Below are 22,038 nucleotides of genomic sequence, written 5' to 3'. Positions count from 1 at the left end.
TCGGGAAAATCCAGGAGGTTCTCCCCTCCAGGCGAGATGAGGCCCATTTCTGCAGTGGCATCTTGAGGGAAATCACACCTTCCCTCTTGAACGTCGAAAGGGTCCTTCACACCCTTGCAACAGCTCAAGAAGTTCCCCGACATACCCATCTCCACTTGAGAGGAACACAGATTGTCCCACCACAAGTCAAGAGAAGCTTTTCCCCCTCCTCTGCTCGAAATGAGGGTTCCTTTCAGTGATTTGTCAGGAAAGGATTCCCTGCCTTCCTGTTGCATCTCAAGTGGAGGCACTCTCCACAGGAAAGTAAAGAGGAACTCTAGTGGTCGTCCTACCATTCCAAAAGACCCTCAAATGTCTCAGTCTACTCCAGAAGAACCTGATTTCCCTGCACTGCCTTGACTGTCACCATGAGTATCGACTCACACCATGGTGGCATGTGTGACAGACCTGTTGGATAGCCTCGAGGGAAAGAGACAGGTCCTTGTGTCAACTCGACAGGAAGCCTGAGACTGCTGCTACAGTTCGGGAGGAAAACTGACGTGCATGTCTCCACTCGAGACGAGGCCTGACTTCATTGTGTAGACACCAAAGGTATTCTAGATCCATGTCAAGACTGGATAGGAATCCTCAGGTTCCTGCCTGGGCTCCAAATGACCACTCAGGACCCAGCACCAAATGCAGAGGAATCTTGAGAGGAGCCTCCCAACACACATGGAGACTGCATTTCCTGAGGCCACATGAGCTGGTCCCTGAGGTCCCGGTCATAATTAGAGAGGAACCTGTCCAAATCGAGAAAAGCCAAGAGGGTCTCCCCTCCAGGTGAGATGAGGCCCTTTTCTGCTGTGGCATCTCGAGGGAAATCACCCCTTCCTTCTTGAACCTCAAACGGTTCCTTCACACCCTTGCTGCAACTCAAGAATTTCCCCGACATACACGTCTCCAATCGAGAGGAACACCGAGGGTTCCGCCAAACTCAAGAGGAGCCCCGTTTCCCCCTCCTCCACTCGAGATGATGGTTCCTTTCACCGCTTCTTCGGGAAAGGTTTCCCAGCGTTGCTGTCACATCTCAAGAGGAGGCGCTCTCAACAGGAAAGTTGAGAAGAACCCCAGGTGTCGTGCACCACTTCAGAAGACCCCCAAATGACATAAGACGACTCCAGAGGAACCTGATTTCCCTGCACTGCCTCGACTGTCACCAGAGTATCAACTCATGCAGCGGTGGCAGGTGTGACAGCCCTGTGGGAAAGCCTCGAGGGAAAGCCACAGATCCCTGTGTCAACTCGATGGGAGGCCTGACACTGCTGCTACAGCTCGGGAGGAAAGCAGACGTACATGTCTCAACTCGAGATGAGGCCTGATTCACTTGTGTAGACTACAGAGGAAAGCCAAGATCCATCTCAGCACTGGAGAAGAAACCTCAAGTTCCGCCCTCGGCTCCGACGAGAACATAGGACCTGGCAGTGACTAGAGAGGAATCCCGAGAGGCCCCTCGCAACTCGCATGGAGACTGGCCTTACCTGAGGCCACAAGAGCGGGTTCCTGAGGTCCCCTTCGTAACTCGAGAGGAACCTGCCACAACTCAAGAAAAATCAGGAGGTTCTCCCCTCCAGGTGAGTTGAGACCCTTATCTACTGTGGTGTCTCAAGGGAAATCACACCTTCCCTCTTGATCAGGGAAAGGGATCTTGACACCCTTTCTGCAACTCAAGAATTTCCCTGACATACCCGTCTACAAACAAGAGGAACACCGAGATCTGGCCATATCTCAAGAGGAACCCTGTTCCCCTTCCTCCACTCGAGACAAGGGTCCCTTTCCCTACTTGGTCGGGAAAGGATTCCCAGTGTTCCATCGCATCTCAAGAGGAAGCACTCTCAACAGGAAAGTTTAGAGGAACTCCAAGGATCATGCCACCATTACAAAAGACCCTCAAATGTCTCAGTCTACTCCAGAGGAACCTGACTACCCTGCACTGCCTCGACTGTCACCACGAGTATCGACTCACACCATGGTGGCACATGTGACAGCCCTGTGGGAAAGCCTCGAGGGAAAGCCACAGATCCTTGTGTCAACTCAACGGACAGCCTAACACTGCTGCTACAGCTCAGGAGGAAACCGGACGTGCATGTCTCCACTGGAGACGAGGACTGATTCCCCTGTGGAGACTCCAGAAGTACCCCAAGATCCATGTCAGCACTGGAGAGGAATCCTCAGGTTCCTCCCTCGGGTCCAGATGAGGACTTAGGACCCAGCACCGACTGGAGAGGAATCCCAAATGGCCACTCGCAACTCGCATGGAGTCTGGCCTTTCCTGAGGCCACACGAGCGGGTCCCTGAGATCCCAGTAGTATCTCGAAAGGAACCTGCCCTTACTCGAAAATAACCAGGAGGTTCTCCCCTCCAGGCGAGATGAGGTTCTTTTCCGTTGTGGCTTCTCGAGGGAAATCACACCTTCCCTCTTGAACCCTGAAAGGGTCCTTCACACCCTTGGTGCAACTCAATAAGTTCCCTAACATATCCGTCTCCACTTGAGAGGAACACAAAGGCCTCACTCCCCTGTGGAGACTCCAGAGGGATCCAAGATCCATGTTAAGACTGCATAGAAAACTTCAGGTTCCGGCCTGGGCTCCATAGGAGGACTTAGGACCTGGCACCCACTGGAGAGGAATTCTGAAAGGCCCCTCGCAACGCGTATGGAGACTGGCTTTTCCTGAGGCCCCACGAGCTGGTCCCTGAAGTCCCCGTCATAACTTGAGAGGAACCTGTCGCAACTCAAAAAAATCCAGGAAGTTCTCCCCTTCAGGCGAGATGAGGCCCAATTCCGCAGCAACATCTTGAAGCAAATCACACCCTCCCTTTTGAACGTCGAAAGGGTCCTCCACACCCTTTCATCACCTCAAGAATTTCCCGAGAGGCCCCTTGAAACTCGCATGGAGACTGGAATTTCCTGAGGCCACAAGAGTGGGTCCCTGAGGTTCCAATCGTAAATCGAGAGGAAGCTGCCGCAACTGGAGAAAAACCAGGAGGTTCTGCCCTCCAGGCGAGATGAGGCCCTTTTCTGCTGCAGCTATTCGAGGGATATCACACCTTCCCTCTTGTACCTCGAAAGCATCCTTCACACACTTGGTGCAAATCAAGAAGTTCCCCGACATACCAGTCTGGACTCGAGAGAAACACCAAGAGTCCCGCCAAAGTCAAAGGAGCCCGGTTTCCACCTCCTCCACTCGAGATGACGGTTCCTTTCCCTGCTTCTTCAGGAATGGTTTCCCGGCATTCCAATCGCATTTCAAGAGGATGCGCCCTCAACAGGAAAGTCCAGAGGAACTCCAGGGGTCATGCGCCCATTCCAAAAGACCGCCAAAATTCTAAGTCCATACCAGAGGAAACATATTTCCATGCACTGCCTCGACTGTCACACGAGTATCGACTCACACCACACTGACAAATGTGACAGCCCTGTGGGAAAGCCTCGAAGGAAAGACCAAACTCCCTGTGTCAACTCGACAGAAAGACTGACACTGCTGCTGCAGCTCGGGAGGAAAGTGGACGTGCATGTCTCCACTGGAGACGAGGACTGACTCCCCTGTGGAGACTCCAGAAGTACCCCAAGATCCATGTCAGCACTGGAGAGGAATCCTCAGGTTCCTCCCTCGGGTCCAGACGAGGACTTAGGACCCAGCACCGACTGGAGAGGAATCCCAAAAGGCCACTCGCAACTCGCATGGAGTCTGGCCTTTCCTGAGGCCACACGAGCAGGTCCCTGAGATCCCAGTAGTGTCCCGAAAGGAACCTGCCCTTATTTGAAAATAACCAGGAGGTTCTCCCCTTCAGGCGAGATGAGGTTCTTTTCCGTTGTGGCTTCTTGAGGGAAATCACACCTTCCCTCTTGAACCTCGAAAGGGTCCTTCACACCCTTGGTGCAACTCAATAAGTTCCCCAACATATCCGTCTCCACTTGAGAGGAACACAAAGGCCCCGACAAACTCAAGAGGAGTCCCATTTCCCCCTCCTCCGCTCGAGATGAGGGTTCCTTTCACTGCTTCATCGGGAAAGGATTCCCGGCGTTGATGTCACATCTCAAGAGGAGTCACTCTCAACAGGAAAGTCGAGTGGAACTCCAGAGGTCATGCCCCCATTCTAAAAAGACAGCATATGTCTCAATCCAATCCAGATGAACCTGATTTCCCTGCACTGCCTCGACTGTCATCCCGAGTATCGACTCATACAAAGGTGGCACGTGTGACAGCCCTGTGGGAGAGCATGAAGGAAACCCACAGATCCCTTTGTCAACTGGACAAGAGCCTGACACTACTTTTACAGCTCAGGAGGAAAGTGGACATACATGTCTCAACTCGAGACAAGGCCTTATTCCCCTTTGGAGACTCCAGAGGAACCCCAAGATCCATGTCAGCAATGGAGAGGAAGCCTCAGGTTCCAGCCTCAGCTCCAGACGAGAACTTCGGACCCGGCAGCGACTAGAGGGGAATTCTGAAAGGCCCCTCGCAACTCGCATGGAGACTGGCTTTTCCTGAAGCCACACGAGAGGGTTCCTGAGATCCCCATCGAAACTCGGGAGGAACCTGATGCAACTCGAGAAAATCCAGGAGGTTCTCCCCACCAGGCGAGATGAGGCCCATTTCGGATGAGGCATCTTGAGGAAATCAAATCTTCCCTCTTGAACCTGGAAAGGGTCCTTCACACACTTGCTGCAACTCAAGAAGTTCCCCGACATACTCGGCTCCACTGGAGAGGAACACCGAGTGTCCCACCAAACTCAAGAGGAGCCCCATTTTCCCTCCTCCGCTGGGGATGAGGGTTCCTTTTCCTGCTTCGTTGGGAAAGGATTCCCGGCGTTCTAGTCTCATCTCAAGAGGAGGCGCTATCAACAGGAATGTCGAGAGGAAATCTAGGGGTCGTGCACCTTCCAAAAGACCCCAAATGTCTCAGTCCACTCCAGGGAACCTGATTGCCCTGCACTTCTTCGACTGTCACCCTGAGTTTCGACTAATACAAAGGTGTCACGTGTGACAGCCCTGTGGGAAAGCCTCGAGGAAAAGCCACAGATGCCTGTGTCAACTCGATGGGAAGCGTGACACTGCTGCTACAGCTCGGGAGGAAAGTGGACGTTCATGTCTCCACTCGATAAGAGGTCTGATTCCCCTGTGGAGACACCAGAGAAACGATAAGATCCATATTAGCCCTGTAGAGGAAAACTCAGGTTCTGGCGTCGGCTCCAGACTAGGACTGAGGACCTGGAACCGACTGGAGAGGAATCCCAAGAGGCCCCTCGCAACTCGCATGGAGACTGGAATTTCCTGAGGCCACATGAGCGGGTCCCTGTGGTCCGCGTCGTAACTTGAGAGGAAGCTGATGAAAATCGAGAAAAACCAGGAGGTTCTGCCCTCCAGGCAAGATGAGGCCCTTTTCCACTGTGGCATCTGGCGAGAAATTGACGTTCCTTTTGAACCTCGAAAGGGTCCCTCACACACTTGTTGAAACTTAAGAAGTTCACCGACATACCCGACTCCACTCGAAGGAATCCCGAGTGTCTCGCCAAACTTAATAGGAGACGCATTTCCCCCTCTTCCAATCGAGATGATGGTTCCTTCACCTGTTTTGTTAGGAAAGCATTCCTGGTGTTCCCGTCGCAAAACAAGAGAAGGTGATCTAAATAGGAAATTCGAAAAGGAACTCCAGGGGTCGTGCCACCATTTCAAAAGACCCCTAAATATCTCAGTCCACTCCAGAGGACTCTGAGTTACCTGCACTGCCGCGACCTTCAAACCGAGGGTCGACTAACACCCCGGTCGACTAACACCACGGTGGCACGTGTGACAGCCCTGTGGGAAAGCCTCGTGGGAAAGCCTCGAGGGAAAGCCACATATCCCTATATAAACGCGATGAGAAGCGTGACACTGCTGCTACAGATTGGGAGGAAAGCGGACGTGCATGTCCCCACTCGAGAAGAGGATTGACTCCCCTGTGTAGACTCCAGAAATACCCCAGATCCATGTCAGCACTGGAGACGAATCCACAGGTTCTGGCCCCGATTCCACACATGGTCTTAGGGCCCAGCATCGACTGGAGAGGAATCCCATGAGGCCCCCTAGCAACTCCCATGGAGACGGGCCTTTCTTTAGGCCACAAGAGCGGGTCCCTCAGATCCCTGTCGTAACTCGAGAGGCACCTGCCGCAACTTGAGAAAATCCAGGAGGTTCTCCCCTCCAGGCGAGATGAGGCCCATTTCCGCTGAGGCGTCTCCAGGCTAATCACACCTTCCCTCTTGAACTTCGAAGGGGTCCTTCACACCCTTGCTGCAACTCAAGAAGTTCCCCGACATACCCGTCTCCACTCGAGAGGAATAACCAGGGTCACGCCCAAATCAAGAGGAGCCCCATTTCCGCCTCAAAGCTCGAGATGAGGGATCCTTTCCCTGCTTCGCCGGGAAAGAATTCCCAGCGTTCCCGTCGCAACTCAAGAGCAGGTGCTCTCAACAGGAAAGGCGAGAGGAACTCCAGGGTTGTGGCACCATTCCAAGAGTCCCCCAGATGTCTCAGTCCATTCCAGAGGAACCTGTTTTCCCTGCACTGCCTCGACTTTCACGCCAAAGATCAACTCACACCACGGTGGCACGTGGGACAGCTCTGTGGGAAAATCTCGTGGGAAAGCCTTGAGGGAAAGCCACAGATCCCTTGATGCACCCGACGGGAAGAGTGACACTGCTGCTACAGCTCGGGAGGAAAGCGCACGTGCATGCCCCCATTTGAGACGACGACTGACTCCCCTGTGGAGACGCCAGAAGTACCCCAAGATCCATGTCAGCACTGGGGAGGAAACCTCAGGTTCCGGCCCCGATTCCACACAAGGTCTTAGGCACCGGCATCGACTGAAGAGGAATCTCGAGGAGCCCCCTAGCAACTCGCGAGGGGAATGGTATTTCCTGAGGCCACGAGACCAGGTCCCTGAGGTCCCCGTCGTAACTCGAGAGCACCTGCCACAACTTGAGAAAATCCAGGAGGATCTCCCCTACAGGCGGGATGAGGCCCATTTCTGCTGAGGCATCTCGAGGCTAATCACACCGAATCTCTGGAACTTCGAGAGGATCCTTCACAACCTTACTGCAACTCAAGAAGTTCCCCGACATACCCGTCTCCTCTCGAGAGATAGTACGAGGGTCCCGGCAACATCCAGAGGAGCCTCGATTCCGCCTCATAGCTAGGAAGAGTGATCATTTCCCTGCTTCATCGGGAAAGAATTCACGGGGTTCCCGTCGCATCTCAAGTGGAGGCGCTCTCAACAGGAAAGGCGAAAGGAACTCAAGGGTCGTGCGACCATTCCAAGAGTCCCCAAGATATTTCAGTCCATTGCAGAGGAACCGGTTTGCCCTGCACTGACACGACTTTCACGGCGAGGATCGACTCACACCACGGTGGGACGTGGGACAGTCCTGTGTTAAAGCCTCGAGGAAAGCCTCCAGGAAAAGCCACAGATCCCTTGATCCACGTGACGGGAAGCGTGACACTGCTGCTACAGCTCGGGAGGAAAGCGGACGTGCATGCCCCCAATCGAGACCACGACAGAGTTCCCTGTGGAGACTCCAGAAGTACCCCAAGATCCGTGTCAGCACTGGAGAGGAATAATCAGGTTCTGGCCCTGACTCCACACAAGGTCTTAGGCCCCAGCATCGACTGGAGAGGAATCTCGAGAGGCCCCCTGGCAACTCGCATGGGGACTGTCCTTTCCTGCGGCCAGAAGAGCATGTCCCTGAGGTCCCCGTCTTAACTCTAGTGCATTTGCCCCAATCGAGAAAATCCAGGAGGTTTTCCCCTCCATGACAGATGAGGCCCATTTACGGTGTGGCGTCTCGAGGCTAATCACACCTAAACTCTGGAACTTCGAAAGGGTCCTTCACACCCTTGCTGCAACTCAAGAAGTTCCCCAACATCTGCGTCTCCACTGGAGAGGAAGCGCGAGGGTCTCGCCCACATCCAGAAGAGCACCGTTTCCGCCTTGTAGATCGAGATGAGGGATCTTTTCCCTGCTTCTTCGGGAAAGATTTCCCGGCCGTCCCGTCGCATTTCAAGAGGAGGCGCTATTCAACAGGAAAGGCGAAAGGAACTCAAAGGTCATTCCACCGTTCCAAGAGTCCCCCAGATGTCTCAGTCCATTCCAGAGGAACCTGTTTTCCCTGCACTGCCTCGACTTTCCCGCCGAGGATCGACTCTCACCACGGTGACACGTGGAACGGCATTGTGGGAAAGCCTCGTGGGAAAGCCTTGAGGGAAAGACTCAGATCCCTTGATCGACACAATGGGAAGCATGACACAGCTGCTATAGCTCAGGAGGAAAGCGGACGTCAGCCCTCATTCGAGACGATGACTGACTCCCCTGTGGAGACTCCAGAAGTACCCCAAGATCCATGTCAGCCCTGGAGTGTAATCCTCAGGTTCCAGCAACGATTCCACACAAGGCCTTAAGCCCTGGCATCAAATGGAGAGGAATCCCGAGAGGCCCCCTAGCAACTCGCATGGGGACTGGCATTTCCTTAGACCACCAGAGCGGGTCCCTGAGGTCCCCATCGTAACTCGAGAGCACCTGCCTCAACTCGAGAAAATCCAGGAGGTTCTACCCTCCAGGCGACATGAGGCCCATTACCCCTGAGGCATCTCGAGGCTAATCACACCCTACCTCTGGAACTTCGAAAGGGTCCTTCGCAACCTTGCTGCAACTCAAGAAGTTCCCCGACATACCCGTCTCCATTCGAGAGGAAGCACGAGGGTCCCGCCCACATCCAGAGGAGCCCCGTTTCCTCCTCGTAGCTCGAGATGAGGGATCCATTCCCTGCTTCATCAGGAAAGATTTCCGGGCGTTGCCGTCGCATCTCAGGAGGAGGCGCTCTCCACAGGAAAGGCGATAGGAACTCCAGGGTCGTGCCACAATTCCAAGAGTCCCCCGATGTCTCATTCTATTTCAGAAGAACCTGTTTTCCCTGCACTGCCTCGATTTTCACGCCGAGGAACCACTCACACCACGGTGGCACGTGGGGCAGCCCTGTGGGAAGCCTCATGGGAAAGCCACAGATCCCTCGTTCCACGCGACGGGAAGCATGTCAAAGCTGCGATAGCTCGGGAGGAAAGTGCACCTGCATGCCCCAACTCGAGACGAAGACTGATTCCACTGTGGAGACTCCAGAAATACCCCAAGATGCATGTCAGCACTGGAGAATAATCTTTATTTTCCGGCCCCGACTCCACACAAGGTCTTAGGCCCCGGCATCATCTGGAGAGGAATCCTGAAAGGCCCCCTAGCAACTCGCATGGGGACTGGCCTTTCCTGAGGCCACCAGAGTGGGTCCCTGTGGTCCCCGTCGTAACTCGGGAGCACCTGCCGCAACTAGAGAAAATCCAGGAGGTTCTCCCCTCCAGGCGACATGAGGCCCATTTCTACTGAGGCGTCACGAGGCTAACCACACCTAAACTCTGGAACTTCGAAAGGGTCCTTCACACCCTTGCTGCTAGTCAGGAAGTTCCCCGACATACCCGTCTCCACTGGAGAGGAAGCACGAGGGTCCCGCCCACATCCAGAGGAGCCCCGTTTCCGCCCCGTAGCTCGAGATGAGGGATCCTTTCCTTGCTTCGTCGGGAAAGAATTCCCCGCAGTCCCGTCGCATCTCAAGAGGAAGTTCTCTCAACAGGAAAGGCGAGGGATACTCCAGGGTCGTATCACCATTCCAAGAGTCCCCCAATGTCTCAGTCCATTCCAGAGGAACCTGTTTTCCCTGAAGTGCCTCGACTTTCACGCCGAGCATCAACTCACACTACGGTGTTACGTGTTAGAGCCCTGTGGGAAAGCCTCGTGGGAAAGCCTGGAGGGAAAGCCTCAGATCCCTTGATCCACGTGATGGGAAGTGAGAAACTGCTGCTACAGCTCTGTAGGAATGCGCACGTGCATGCCCCTACTCCTGACCAGGACTGACTCCCCTGTGGAGACTCCAGAAGAACCCCAAGATCAATGTCAAGACTGGAGAGTAATCCTGAGGCTCCAGACCCGGTTCCACACAAGGTCTTAGGCCCCGGCATGGATGGGAGGGAATCCCTAGAGTCCCCCTAGCAACTCGCATGGGGATTGGCCTTTCCTGAAGCCACCAGAGCAGGTCCCTGAGATCCCCGTGGTAACTTGCGAGCACCTGCCGCAACTCGAGAAAATCCAGGAGGTTCTCCACTCCAGGCTACATCAGGACCATTTCCGCTGAGGAGTCTCGAGGCTAATCACATCTAACCTCTGGAACTTCGAAAGGGTCCTTCACATCCTTGCTGCAAATCAAGAGGTTCCCCGACATACCTGTCTCCAATCGAGAGGAAGCACGAGGGTCACGCCCACATCCAGAGGAGCACCGGTACCGTCTCGTAGCTTCAGATGAGGCATCCTTTCCCTGCTTCGTTGGGAAAAATTCCCTGGGTTCCCGTCGCATCTCAAAAGAGGGCACTCTCAACAGGAAAGGCGAGTGGAACTCCAGGGCCATGCCACCATTCCAGTAGTCCGCTAGAGGTCTCAGTCCTTTCCAAAGGAAACTGTTTTCCCTGCACTGCCTCGACTTTCACGCTGAGGATCGACTCACACCAAGGTGGCACGTGGGAGAGCCCTGTGGGAAAGCCTCGTGGGAAAGACTGGAGGGAAAGCTAAAGATCCCTTGATCCATGGGATGGTAAGCCTGACACTGGTGCTACAGCTCGGGAGGAAAGAGCACGTACACGACCCCACTCGAGACGAGGACTGACTCCCCTGGGGAGACTCAAAAGTATCCCAAGATCAATTTCAGTACTGGAGAGGAATCCTCAGGTTCCAGGCCTGACTCCACACAAGGTCTTAAGCCCCGGCATCGACGGAGAGGAATCTCTAGAGGCCCCCTAGCAACTCACATGGGGACTGGCCTTTCCTGAGGCAAACAGACAGGGTCCCTGAGGTCCCCGTCGTAACTTGAGAACACCTGCCGAAACTCGAAAAAATCCAGGAGGTTCGACTCTCCAGGCGAGATGAGGCCCATTTCCGCAGAGGCGTCTCGAAGCTAATCACACTTAACATCGGGAACTTCGAAAGGGTCCTTCACACCCTTGATGCAAGTCAAGAAGTTCACCGCCATACCCGTCTCCACTCAAGAGGAAGCACGAGGGTCCCGCCCGCATGCAGAGGAGCCCTGTTTCCGCCTTGTAGCTCAAGATGTGGGATCCTTTCCCTGCTTCATCGGGAAAGAATTCCCGGGGTTCCCATGACATCTCAAGTGGATGCGCTCTCAACAGGAAAGGCGAGAGGATCTCCAGGGTCGTGCCACCAATCCAAGAGTTCCCGAGAGGTCAGTCCTTTCCAGAAATACCTGTATTCCCTGCACTGCCTCGACTTTCACGCCGAGGATCGACTCACACCACGGTGGCACGTGGGACAGCCCTCTGGGAAAGCCTTGTGGGAAAGCAGCAGATCCCTTGATCCACGTGACGGGAAGCGTGACACTGCTGCTACAGCTCGGGAGGAAAGCGCACGTGCATTCCCCCACTCGAGACGAGGACTGATTCCCCTGAGGATACTTCAGAAGTACCCTAGGATCCATGTCAGTACTGGAGGGTAATCCTCAGGTTCCGGACCGGACTCCACACAAGGTCTTAGGCCCCAGCATCGACGGGAGAGGAATACGGTGATGCCCCCCTGCAACTCGCATGGGGAATGGCCTTTCCTGAGGCCAACAGAACGGATCCCTGAGGTCCCCGTCGTAACTCGAGAACACCTGCCGCAATTCGAGAAAATCCAGGAGGTTCTCCCCTCCAGGCAAGATGAGGCCCATTTCCGCTGAGGCGTCTCGAGGCTAATCACACCTAAACTCTGGAACTTCAAAAGGGTCCTTCACGCCCTTGCTACAACTCAAGAAGTCCCCCGACATACCCATCTCCACTCGAGAGGAACAAGAGGTTCCCGCCCACATCCAGAGGAGCCCCGTTTTCGCCTCAAAGCTCAAGATGAGGGATCCATTCCCTGCTTCGTCGAGAAAGAATTCCTGGTGTTCCCGTCGCATCTCAAGAGGAGTCACTCTCAACAGGAAAGGCGAGAGGAACTCCAGGGTCGTGCCACCATTCCAAGAGTCCCCCAGATATCTCAGTCCATTCCAGAGGAACCTGTTTTCCCTGCACTGGCTCATCTTTCACGCTGAGGATCGACTCACACCACAGTCTCACTTGGGCAGCCCTGTGGGATATCCTCGTGGGAAAGCCTCGAGGGAAAGCCACAGATCCCTTGATCCACGTGACGCAAAGCGTGACACTGCTGCTACAGCTCGGGAGGAAAGAGCACGTGCACGACCCCACTCGAGACGAGGACTGACTCCCCTGGGGAGACTCAAAAGTACCCCAAGATAAATTTCAGTACTGGAGAGGAATCGTCAGGTTCCAGGCCTGACTCCACACAAGGTCTTAGGCCCCGGCATTGACAGGAGAGGAATCTCTAAAGGCCCGCTAGCAACTCACAAGGGGACTGGCCTTTCCTGAGGCAACCAGACCGGGTCCCTGAGGTCCCCGTCGTAACTCAAGAACACCTGCCGCAATGCGAGAAAATCCAGGATGTTCTAACATCCAGGCGAGATGAGGCCCATTTCCGCAGAGGCATCTTGAGGCGAATCACACCTAACCTGTTGAACTTCAAAAGGGTCCTTCACACACTTGCTGCAACTCAAGAAATCCCCCGACATACCCGTCTCCACTCGAGAGGAACACGAACATCCCGCCCACATCCAGAGTAGCCCCGTTTTCACCTCGAAGCTCGAGATGAGGGATCCTTTCCCTGCTTCGTCGGGAAAGAATTCCCGGCATTCCCGTCGCATCTCAAGAGGAGGTGCTCTCAGCAGGAAAGGCGAGACGAACTCCAGGGTCGTACCACCATTTCAAGAGTCCTCCAGATGTCTCAGTCCATTGCAGAGGAACCTTTTTACCCTGCACTGGCTCGTCTTTCATGCCGAGGATGGACTCACACCACGGTGACACGTGGGACCGCACTGTGGGAAAGCCTCGGGGGAAAGCCTCGAGGGAAAGCCACAGATCCCTTAATCCTCGCGACGGGAAGCGTGACACTGCTGCTACCGCTCGGGAGGAAAGTGCACGTGCATGCCCCCACTCAAGACGAGGGCTGACTCCCCAGGGGAGACTCCGGAAGTGCCCAAAGATCCATGTCAGCACCGGAGAGGAATCCTCAGGTTCTGGCTCTGACTCCACACAAGGGCTTAGCCCCGGCATCCACGGGAGAGGAATCTCGAGAGGACCCCTAGCAACACGAATGGGGACTGGCCTTTATTGAGGCCACCAGAGCGGGTCCCTGATGTCCCTGTCGTAACTCGAGAACACCTGCCCCAACTCGAGAATATCCAGGAAGTTCTCCCCTCCAGGCGAGATGAGGCCCATTTCCGCCTAGGCATCTCAAGGCTAATCACACATAACCTCTGGAACTTCGAAAGGGTCCTTCACACCCTTGCTGCAACTCAAGAAGGTCCCCGTCATGCCCGTCTCCACTCGAGAGGATGCACGAGGGTCCCACCCACATCCAGAGGAGCCCCGTTTCCACCTCGTAGCTCAAGATGAGGGATCCTTTCCCTGCTTCGTCAGGAAAGAATTCCCGGCGTTCCAGTCGCATCTCAAGAGGATGTGCTCTCAACCGGAAAGGCGAGAGGAACTCCAGTGTCATGCCACCATTCCAAGAGTCCTCCATATGTGTTATCCCATTCCAGAGGAACTGTTTTTCCCTGCACTGGCTCCTCTTTCATGGCGAGGATCAACTCACACCATGGTGGCACGTGGGACAGCCGTCTGGGAAAGCCTCGTGGGACAGCCTTAAGGCAAAGCCACAGATCCCTTTGTCCACCTGACGGGAAGCGTGACACTGCTGCTACAGATCGGGAGGAAAGCACACGTGCATTCCCCCAGACGAGAAGTGGCTTGACTCCCTGGGGAGACTCCAGAAGTAACCGAAGATCCATGTCAGCACCGGAGAGGAGTCCTCAGGTTCCAGCCGCGACTCAACACAAGGTCTTAGGCCCCGGCATCGATGGGAGAGGAACCCCGAGAGGCGCCCTAGCAACTCGCATGGGGACTGGCCTTTCCTGGGGCCACCAGTGCGGGTTTCTGAGGTCCCCGTCGTAACACGGAACACCTGCCGCAACTCGAGAATATCCAGGAAGTTCTCCCCTCCAGGCTAGATTAGGCCCCTTTAGGCTGAGGCGTCTCGAGGCTAATCACACATAGCCTCTGGAATTTCGAAAGGGTCCTTCACACACTTGCTGCAACTCAAGAAGTACCCCGACATACTTGTCTCCACTTGAGAGGAAGCACGAGGGTCCGCCCACATCCAGAGGAGCCCCGTTTCCGCCTCATAGCTCGAGATGAGGGATCCTTTCCCTGCTTTGTCGGGAAAGAATTCCCGGCGATACCGTCGCATCTCAAGAGGAGGCACTCTCAACAGGAAAGGCCAGAGGAACTCCAGGGTCGTGCCACCATTTCAAGAGTCCCCCAGATGTCTCAGTCCATTCCAGAGGAACCTGTTTACCCTGCACTGCCTCGACTTTCACGGTAAAGATCGACTCACACCACGGTGGCACGTGGGACAGCCCTGTGGGAAAGCCTCGTGGAAAAGCCTCGAGGGAAAGGCACGGATCCCTTGATCCACGTGACGGGAAGAGTGACACTGCTGCTACAGCTCGGGAGGAAAGAGCACGTGCACGACCCCACTCGAGACGAGGACTGACTCCCCTGGGGAGACTCAAAAGTACCCCAAGATCAATTTCAGTACTGGAGAGGAATCCTCAGGTTCCGGGCCTGACTCCACACAAGGTCTTAGTCCCCGGCATCGACGGGAGAGGAATCTCTAGAGGCCCCCTAGCAACTCACATGGGGACTGGCTTTTCCTGAGGCAACCAGACAGGGTCCCTGAGGTCCCAGTCGTAACTCGAGAACACCTGCCGCAATGCGAGAAAATCCAGGATGTTCTACCGTCCAGGTGATATGAGGCCCATTTCCGCAGAGATGTCTCGAGGCTAATCACACTTAACCTCGGGAACTTCGAAAGGGTCCTTCACACCCTTGATGCAACTCAAGAAGTTCCCCAACATACCCCTCTCCACTCGAGAGGAAGCATGAGGGTCCCGCCCGCATGCAGAGGAGCCCTGTTTCCGCCCCGTAGCTCGAGATGAGGGTTCCTTTCCCTGCCTCTTCGCGAAAGAATTCCCGGGGTTCTCATTGCATCTCAAGTGGATGAGCTCTCAACAGGATAGGCGAGAGGATCTCAAGGGTCGTGCCACCATTCCAAGAGTCCCCGAGAGGTCTCAGACCTTTCCAGAAGAACCTGTATTCCCTGAACTGCCTCGACTTTCTCGCCGAGTATCGACTCACACCATGGTGGCACATGGGACAGCCCTCTGGGAAAGCCTTGTGGGAAAGCAGCAGATCCCTTGATCCACGTGACAGGAAGCGTGACACTGCTGCTACAGCTCGGGAGGAAAGGGCACCTGCATGCCCCCACTCGAGACGAGGACTGATTCCCCTGAGGATACTTAAGAAGTACCCTAGGATCCATGTCAGTACGGGAGGGGAATCCTCAGTTTCCGGCCCGGACTCCACACAAGGTCTTAGGCCCCTGGATCGACGGGAGAGAAATCCCGAGGTGCCCCTGAGTAACTCGCATGGGGACAGGCCTTTCCTGAGGCCAACAGAGCGGATCCCTGAGGTCCCCGTCGTAACTCGAGAACACCTGCGGCAACTCGAGAAAATCCTGGAGGTTCTCCCCTCCAGGCGAGATGTGGCCCATTTCCGCTGAGGTGTCTCCAGGCTAATCACACCTAACCTCTGGAAATTCGAAAGGGTGCTTCACATCCTTGTTGTAACTCAAGAAGTACCCCGACATACCCGTCTCCACTCGAGAGGAAGCACGAGGGTCCCGCCCACATCCAGAGGAGCCCCGTTTCCGCCTCGTAGCTCGAGATGAGGGATCCTTTCCTTGCTTCGTCGGGAAAGAATTCCCGGCCTTCCCCTCGAATCTGAAGAGGAGCTGCGCTCAACAGGAAAGGTGAGAGGAACTCGAGGGTCGTGCGACCATTCCGAGTCCCCCAGATTTCTCAGTCCATTCCAGATTAAACTCTCTGTTCTGCACTGCTTCCACTTTCACACCGAGGATCTACTGACATCACGGTGGCACGTGGGACAGCCCTGTGGGAAATCCTCGTGGGAAAGCCTCCAGGGAAAGCCACAGATCCCTTGATCCACGCAACGGGAAGCGTGAAACTGGTGCCACTGCTCGGGAGGAAAGCGAACAGCCAAGCCCCCACTCGAGACGACGACTGACTCCCCTGTGGAGACTCCAGAAGTGCCCCATCATTCATGTCAGCACTGGCGAGGAATCCTCAGAATTCGGCCCCGATTCCACACAGGTTTTAGGCCCCGGCATCAAGTGGAGAGGAATCCCGCAGGCCTCCTAGCAACTCATATGGTGACTGGCCTTTCCTGAGGCCACCAGAGCGGGTCCCTGAGGTCCCCATCGTAACTCGAGAGTACCTGCCACAACTCGAGAAAATCCAGTGCCGGGAGCCAGTGGGAGGAATCCCGCCTGTGACAAGGTCACCAGGAAGGAAGCTACATACGCAAGGCGTGCTCAGGCTTCAGGGACCCCTCTGGAAATTCCGAAGCATGTACCCCAACAAAAATCTGCCGGCTTTTGTGCTCTGCTTTTCCACTCTTCTGACATTTTCTGGAAAAAGTCAATTTAGGGCTTGAGTCTTCTACATTTGAAAGAGTGTTTCAATCCAGAAAACCCCTCTGATGGCTTTATAGCCTGACTGCAGGACTCTTACAGCTGCACATGTGATTGTTTGAGGCCTCCTAACCGGAGGAGGCACAGGAAGCTTAAAACATCCTAGGAATGTAGGGGCTTCCGAAGAGTCAAAATCTTAAGAATAGGACTGATTAAAGGTTTCATTTGTAGAGTCAATGCTTGCTGTCAAATATTCATATCCTTTATTTTTAGATATAGTTTGTATATAGAAAAACAAGTAGTAGAACTTGTATTAGCAACATTAGAACTTTGAGTTAAGTACCTTCTTTGTTATAACCCACTGCACCTTTGTTCCATGGAGATGCAACTTTAGCGCTTTTAAGGAGATGCAGATTAAAGAACAACACTTCAGGGGAAACAACATTAACATTCATTAAGGAAGAGAGCCAAAAAGTGTTAACAAGCCTCTTGGCCAGAAGATAATGTCAATCGCCTGAGACCTTTTGTATACAAAATGATGTATAGAAAGAGCCTGGGCTGCGAACGCTACATAATTATGGGTTAGCCATTGATCTCCATGTTTTATCAAAAGTATAAAAGGCCTTCTGAACAATAAAGGAGCGGACCAGCTTCTCGGACCAGATTTTTGAACTGGGCTCTCGGCCTGGTTTCTTGAGAATCTGGCTCCCCACGTATCTTTCTCACTCTCTTTTTCTCTTCCTTTCCTTCTCTGATCTTTACTTTAATTTCAGGCTGATTCTCCACCTGGGGCACGGAGGCTCGCCAGGTCTACTTACTTGCCCTTGCTGTTAAGACTCGCACGAAAGGGAGCTTAACGCGAGGCATCCTTAGATATTCACGTAGGCGCCGGTGCCCCAACGTAGATGGTGCAAATTCCTTGTCTGGAATTTTATTGGTTTTACGCATAAACCAAGCTCTTCAGCCCTCTTCCTCCACTTAATCTTCTTACTACACTATAGTTTCTTTATCTAATCTTATATTGATGATTAAACAAGTCTTTCCACACCAACGCCGTCCACCCTTCAAATTCCCTGGATCCACCGGGGCTGGACCCCGGCAATCCAGGAGGTTCTCCCCTCCAGGCGAGATGAGGCCCATTTTCGCTGAGGCGTCTCGAGGCTAATCACACCTAACCTCTGGAACTTCGAAAGGGTCCTTCACACCCTTGCTGCAACTCAAAAAGTTCCGTAACATACCGGTCTCCACTGGCGAGGAAGCACGAGGGACCCACCCACATCCAGAGGAGCTCCGTTTCCGCATCTTTGCTCGAGATGAGGGATCCTTTCCCTGCTTCATCTGGAAAGAATTCCTGGCGTTCTGGTCACATCTCAAGAGGAGGCGTGCTCAACAGGAATGGTGGGAGGAACTCCAGCATCATGCCTCCATCTGAGTCCCCCAGATGTCTCAGTCAATTCCAGAGAAACCTGTTTTCCCTTGACTGCCTCGACTTTCACGATGAGGATCGACCTACACCACGGTGGCATGTGGGATAGCCCTGTGGGAAATCCTCGTGGGAAAGCCTCGAGGGAAGGCCACAGATCCCTTGATCCACGCGACGGGAAGCGTGAGACTGCTGCTACAGCTCAGGAGGAAAGCGGACGTGCATGCCCCCACCCGAGAAGATGACTTACTCCCCTGTGTAGACTCCAGAATTACCCAAGATTCATGTCAGCACTGGAGAGGAATCTTCAGGTTCCAGTCCCAAGTCCACACAAGGTCTTAGGCCACGGCTTCGACTGGAGAGGAATCATGAGGGTCCCCCTAGCAACAAGCACGGGTACTGGCCTTTCCTGAGGCCACCAGAGGGGGTCCCTGAGGTCCCCGTAGTAACTGGAGAGCACCTGCCGCATCTCGAGAAAATCCAGGAGGTTCTCCCCTCCAGGCGAGATGAGGACCATTTCCACTGACACCGCTCGAGGCTAATCACACCTAAAATCTGGAACTTCGAAAGGGTCCTTCACACCCTTGCTACACCTCACGAAGTTCCCCGAAATACTCGTCTCCACTCGAGAGGAAGCACGAGTGTCCCGCCCACATCAAGAGGAGCCCCGTTGCCGCCTCAGAGCTCGAGATGAAGGATCCTTTCACTGCTTCGTCGGGAAAGAATTCCCGGCCTTCCTGTCGAATCTGAAGAGCAGGGGCGCTCAACAGGAAAGGTGAGAGTAACTCCAGGGTCGTGCGACCATTCTGAGTCCCCCAGATTTCTCAGTCCATTCCAGAGGAAACTCTTTGTTCTGCACTGCCTCCACTTTCACGCCGAGGATCGACTGACACCACGGTGGCACGTGGGACAGTCCTGTGGGAAATCCTCGTGGGAAAGCCTCGAGGGAAAGCCACAGATCCCTTGATCCACGCAAGGGGAAGCTTGAAACTAGTGCCACTGCTCGGGAGGAAAGCGGACGGGCAAGCCGCCACTCGAGACGACGACTGACGCCCCTGTGGATACTCCAGAAGTGCCCCATCATCCATGTCATCACTGGCGAGGAATCCTCAGGTTTTGGCCCCCACTCCACACAGGTTTTAGGCCCTGGCATCGACTGGAGAGGAATCCCGCAGGCCTCCTAGCAACTCGTATGGGGACTGGCCTTTCCTGAGGCCACCAGAGCGGGTCCCTGAGGTCCCCGTCGTAACTCGAGAGTACCTGCCACAACTCGAGAATATCCAGTGCCGGGAGCCAGTGGGAGGAATCCCGCCCGTGACAAGGTCATCAGGAAGGAAGCTACATACACAAGGCATGCTCAGGCTTCAGGGACCCCTCTGGAAATTCCTAAGCATGTACCCCAACAAAAATCTGCCGGATTTTGTGCTCTGCTTTTCCACTCTTCTGACATTTTCTGGAAAAAGTCAATTTAGGGCTTTAGTCTTCTTCTTTTGAAAGAGTGTTTCAATCCTAAAAACCCCTCTGATGGCTTTCTATCCTGCCTGCAGGACTCCTACAGCTGCACATGTGATTGTTTGAGGCCTCCTGACCGCAGGAGGCACAGGAAGCTTAAAACATCCTAGGAATGTAGGGGCTTCCGAAGAGTCAAAATCTTTAGAATAGGACTGATTAAAGGTTTCATTTGTTGAGTCAATGCTTGCTGCCAAATTTTCATATCCTTTGTGTTTAGATATAGTTGGTATATAGAAAAACAAGTAGTAGACCTTGTATTAGCAACATTAGATCTTTGAGTTAAGTACCTTCTTGGTTATAACCTACTGCGCCTTTGTTCTATAGAGATGCAACTTTAGCGCTTTTAAGGAGATGCAGATTAAAGAAAAACACTTCAAGGGAAACAAAATTAGCATTCATTAAGGAAGAGAGCCAAAAAGTGTTAACAAGCCTCTTGGCCAGAAGATAATGTAAATCACCTGAGAACTTTTGTATACAAAGCGATGTATAGATAGAATCTGGGCTGCGAACGCTACATAATTTTGTGTTACCCATTGATCTCCATGTTTTATCAAAAGTATAAAAGGCCTTCTGAACAATAAAGGAGCGGACCAGCTTTTTGGACCAGCTTCTCGGACCAGATTCTCGAACTGGGCTCTCGGCCTGGTTTCTTGAGAATCTGGCTCCCCCCGTGTCTTTCTCTCTCTCTTCTTCTCTCCCTTTCCCTCTCTGCTCTTTACTTTGTTTTCAGGCTGAATCTCCACCTGGGGCGCGGAGGCCAGCCAGGTCTACTTATTTGTCCTGGCTGTTAAGACCCGCGCGAAAGGGCACTTAAGGGGAGGCATCCTTATATACTCACGTGGGCGCTGGTGCCCCAACGTAGATGGTGAAAATTACTTGTCTGGAATTTTATTGGTCTTCCACGTAAACCAAGCTCTTCAGCCCTCTTCCTCCACTTAATCTTCTTACTACACTATAGTTGCTTAATCAAATCTTATATTGATGAATAAACAAGTCTTTCCATGCCAACGCCGTCCACCCTTCAAATTCCCTGGATCCACCAGGGCTGGACCCCGGCAATCCAGGAGGTTCTCCCCTCCAGGCGAGATGAGGCCCATTTTCGCTGAGGCGTCTTGAAGCTAATCACACCTAACCTCTGGAACTTCGAAAGGCCCCTTCACACCCTTGCTGCAACTCAAAAGTTCCGTAACATACCGGTCTCCACTGGCGAGGAAGCACGAGGGACCCACCCACATCCAGAGGAGCCCCGTTTCCGCATCTTTGCTCGAGATGAGGTATCCTTTCCCTGCTTCTTCTGGAAAGAATTCCCGGCGTTCTGGTCGCATCTCAAGAGGAGGCGTGCTCAACAGGAAAGGTGAGAGGAACTCCAGCATCGTGCCTCCATCCGAGTCCCCCAGATGTCTCAGTCAATTCCAGAGGAACCTGTTTTCGCTGCACTGCCTCGACTTTCATGACGAGGATTGAACTACAGCACGGTGGCATGTGGGACAGCCCTGTGGGAAATCCTCGTGGAAAAGCCTCGAGGGAAAGCCACTGATCCCTTGATCCACGCAATGGGAAGCGTGAAACTGGTGCCACTGCTCGGGAGGAAAGCGGATGGGCAAGCCCCCACTCGAGATGACGACTGACTCCCCTGTGTAGACTCCAGAATTACCCAAGATTCATGTCAGCACTGGAGACGAATCCTCAGGTTCCGGTCCCGAGTCCACACAAGGTCTTAGGCCCCGGCCTCGACTGGAGAGGAATCACAAGGGGCCCCCTAGCAACTCGCACGGGTACTGGCCTTTCCTGAGGCCACCAGAGCGGGTCCCTGAGGTCCCCATAGTAACTGGAGAGCACCTGCCGCATCTCGAGAAAATCCAGGAGGTTCTCCCCTCCAGGCGAGATGAGGACCATTTCCACTGACGCCGCTCGAGGCTAATCACACCTAAAATCTGGAACTTCGAAATGGTCCTTCACACCCTTGCTGCACCTCACGAAGTTCCCCGAAATACCCGTCTCCACTCGAGAGGAAGCCCGAGGGTCCCGCCCACATCCAGAGGAGCCCCGTTGCCATCTCGGAGCTCGAGATGAAGGATCCTTTCACTGCTTCGTCGGGAAAGAATTCCCGGGATTCCCGTCGAATCTGAAGAGGAGGCTCGCTCAACAGAAAGGTGAGAGGAACTCGAGGGTCGTGCGACCATTCCGAGTCCCCCAGATTTCTCAGTCCATTCCAGAGGAAACACTTTGTTCAGCACTGCCTCCACTTTCATGCCGAGGATCGACTGACACCACGGTGGCACGTGGGACAGTCCTGTGGGAAATCCTCGTGGGAAAGCCTCCAGGGAAAGCCACAG

The 22,038-nt window shown here is 54.0% G+C and overlaps 1 pseudogene; it reads right to left on the bottom strand.

Moving 5' to 3' along the window:
- Positions 1 to 18,707, bottom strand: part of LOC138082224 (liprin-alpha-1-like) — a 170,904-nt pseudogene extending 152,197 nt beyond the window's left edge.
- Between the last annotated feature and the right edge of the window lie 3,331 nt (positions 18,708 to 22,038).

Source organism: Capricornis sumatraensis, chromosome 7, assembly GCF_032405125.1.
Source record: "Capricornis sumatraensis isolate serow.1 chromosome 7, serow.2, whole genome shotgun sequence".
NCBI lineage: Eukaryota > Metazoa > Chordata > Mammalia > Artiodactyla > Bovidae > Capricornis > Capricornis sumatraensis.
Note: the sequence above shows the minus strand (reverse complement) of the source record. Positions and strands in the feature narration are given on the sequence as shown.